The following is a 3530-nucleotide window of genomic DNA, read 5'->3' as shown; positions in this document are numbered from 1 at the left end:
ATGGCAAGCAAGGCAGGCCTGGGGATGGTAGTTAGGTAATTATAGGTAGGGATAGGTAGTTATTCTGTCAAGAATACAGGTCATCGGGTAAGTCCATAATCACGAGGCATGTTCAAAGTCAAGTCAGGAATAAAAGTCAGGGTCAGATCCAATGAAAGAAACCAGGGCCAGACACAGTCCCATGACTGCCAGGCAAGTCCATGGTGATAAGCCATATTCACTGTCAAACCAGGAAGTCAATTTGTAGATCAAGATCCAGAATAACAGTCCATAGCCAGGCAGAGCTGTGATGGAGCTGGAGCTGGAGAAAGGGATACTTGAAACAGACCACAAATAGAGACAGGAGACCCAGGCCTGAGCTAAATGAAGCTCCTGGAACCATGGGCAGAGGATGGGGGTGAAGGCTCTGGTTGAGGCTGGTAAGGGCCACTAAGGCCTATTACTGCAGTCATGGCCCTGAAAATATAAAAGAAGGAATCTGGGATCATAGAATCATAGAATCATTCAGGTTGGAAAAGACCCTTGGGATCATCAAGTCCAACCATCAGCCCTACTCTACAAAGTTCTCCCCTACACCAAATCCCCCAACATCTCATCTAAATGACCCTTAAACACATCCACCTCCCTGGGCAGCCTATTCCACTGTCTAACCACTCTTTCTGTGGAAAATTTTTTCCTAATGTCCAGTCTGAACCTCCCCTGTTGCAGTTTAAAGTCATTCCCTCTTGTTCTGTCACTAATCATCTGTGAGAAGAGACCAGCACCAACCTCTCTACAATGTCCTTTCAGGTAGTTGTAGAGAGTGATGAGGTCTCCCCTCAGCCTTCTCTTCCTCAAACTAAACAGTCCCAGCTCCTTCAATCACTCCTCATAGGATCTGTTCTCTAGGCCCTTCACCAGCTTCGTTGCCCTCCTCTGCACTTGCTCCAGCACCTCGATATCTCTCTTGTATTGAGGTGCCCAAAACTGGACACAATACTCAAGGTGTGGCCTCACCAGTGCAGAGTACAGGGGGACTATCACCTCACTACTTCTGCTGGTCACACTATGACTCTTACAATTCAAATATACAGAAAGGGAAGAAGACACAGAGGAAGGAGAGTGAGGAGAAAGTGATTTCTGAAATAAAAGATTTCAAAAAGCCTTTTTCAGGCAAGAACTCTCTTATTCATATAAGCAATGCACTTATATGAATATTTCATTGCACTCTGTACTTCTCTTGTACAATGATCTGATATTAATTTTGGGAGGCAGTCACATTTACTACTGTGGTTGCAGTCTTTCTCCTGCTACATCTGCTACTATTACTTGGTGGAATGTAGTCTAATAGTAAAGTTCTTTGCCCCCAAACCGGTGGTTTCTCAACATAGAGCCATAAGGAAATAGGCACTTTGTTCCAAGCCAAGCTTCCTCAGAGTGTGGTGGAACCAGGAAGTCCTGTAAGAATCTTAGAGGCAAGGGTTGGATGCTATCTGCAATAAGAAGCAAGTGTTCCTAACACACAACTCCCTCTAAAAATCATGCTGCTTGAGAGACCAATATCTAAAACAACTTCAATTGCCCTGTGGCAAGCCAGTAATTGCTGTGTACTGGAAAAGGCAATGGCTTCTGGTATGCTATCTTTGGAGCTGTGACTCACTTTAAGATCTGGCACCTTTTCTGAAGTGATCAGTTCCTTTCAATGCGACAATATGCCCCTCTAAAAAAAATAATTGGAGCTTGTGACATGCTGACCGTTCAAGTATTGTTTCCTGGGGAGTGTCTGAGCCATGCTTCTCTTTTCCCTTCCCTCCTGTCTCTTTGCTCTAGTGGACACTTTTCTCCTATCTGTTATGCAGCAATGAAATTGAGGAAGAAAAATGAGACATTGTCACAGCACACAGCATACCCAGGAAAAAATCAAAGTGCAGCAATTCAGGAAGAAGTCTGAGAAGCAGAGCCAGCATAGGAAGAGAGAAAGCAAGATAGGCAACAGTCAGGGAGGAAGTGTGTTGAGAAATAAGTGGGGAAATTGGCCAAATGCATGAGTGACAAAATGAGGGAAATAAAAATCAGTGTAAGAAAGACACACTTGTAACAAGAGGATGGGAAAGACTCTGTTGAGAAAAGGGAAAAGATCCTGCAAGTGTCAAACTACAGCAGTCCAGATTCCAGTACCCAGTTCTTCCAATGCCTTGCTTCTCTGTACCTCAGTTCCCCTTGTAAAATAGCAATAATGATGGTCTCCCCTATCTGGATCATCACTTACTACCCTGCCACAATTGCATGTATTTAACAGGGCAAAGGGAGAGAAGTTTAGGCCAGGTTTGTGTGCTCATATCCATACACATTAAGAAACCACACTTGGGAATTATGAAGATGCTATGGGGAGGGTGAGCATAGAGAAATATATACTGAATGAGGAAGAACAGAAACAAGAAAGACAAGCAGGGAGTGGGAAGGGGTATTAATTAAAAGCTGCTTAGTGTGAAGGAGAAAATGTGTCTTACCACAGTAAGGGTGAAATGCAGTTGAAAGTTTAGAACGCAGGGAGAGAAAGGAGGGAGGAAAGCAGAGGTGAAAATGATCCAAGTATGAAAGAAAAGAACAAGAATAAAGCTGATGTTGTCCTACCCACTCCAAGTTACAGGCTGGGAGCAAATGGAGGAAACATTTGTGGCCTCATCAACAGGGGAAGGAATGGAGATGATCAACATGGTGCAGCACGAAGACTCACAGAGACTGAGGAATTCAGCGGTGAAGGATCTGCTGTCGGATCTGGCTCTTTTCCTGAACACTGGAACTGTTATGCTCTTTTTTTCATATGTGACATAAAGCATGAAATAATTTCTATGGTCATGGATGATAACAATTTGAACATCTACCTGTGTTTCATGATCACCTACTAGACAGCATGGCTTCTCTTCACCAACCACATCCCAGGGAGATTGCAACACTGAGGACAAGGGAGCTTGTGCACATATTGAAAGTGTTTCCTTTTCTCCTTGAGAAACACAATAAATTCTTAGTCCAAGACTCATGCAATGTTTTTCTAAGCCAGACCTCCCCTTTTACAGTTCCCGTATGTTCTTTCTGTAAAAACATCATAGTTAGTAACAAACCAGAATTGATTCAACTTACCAACTTCAAGTGTTACCCTGTGTTTTAAACAGAATATTCGTAAATTTGTCATACATTGTAAGAACAAGAAAAAACTGCATATTCCAGGGAACTGTGCCCCCATACACTTAGCAAGATAGATACAAGAAAAGTTAAAGACTCCTCAAAATGCAGACTGCCAATGGATTTTGCTTTTTCTATACATTATAAACAAATAAGCCAAGTAGTCTCAGTACACGGAAATAACTTCTATATTACACACAGTCTGGTACAAAGTTAATTGCTATTAACATCTAAAAGAAAGGCAGTCTGGACACGCTGATAGGACAGAATTGATTAAACAAGTGGATGAAGAGTATACACTGTTTTAAATGGTAAAGATGAGCATAAGCCCAATTTTGTTATTTTTCATGACGCATAAATAAATCAAA

The sequence above is a fragment of the Strix aluco genome, chromosome 2, assembly GCF_031877795.1.
Source record: "Strix aluco isolate bStrAlu1 chromosome 2, bStrAlu1.hap1, whole genome shotgun sequence".
Taxonomy (NCBI): Eukaryota; Metazoa; Chordata; class Aves; order Strigiformes; family Strigidae; genus Strix; species Strix aluco.
The sequence above is the reverse complement of the archived record's forward strand: the minus strand, read 5'-3'. Positions refer to the sequence as shown.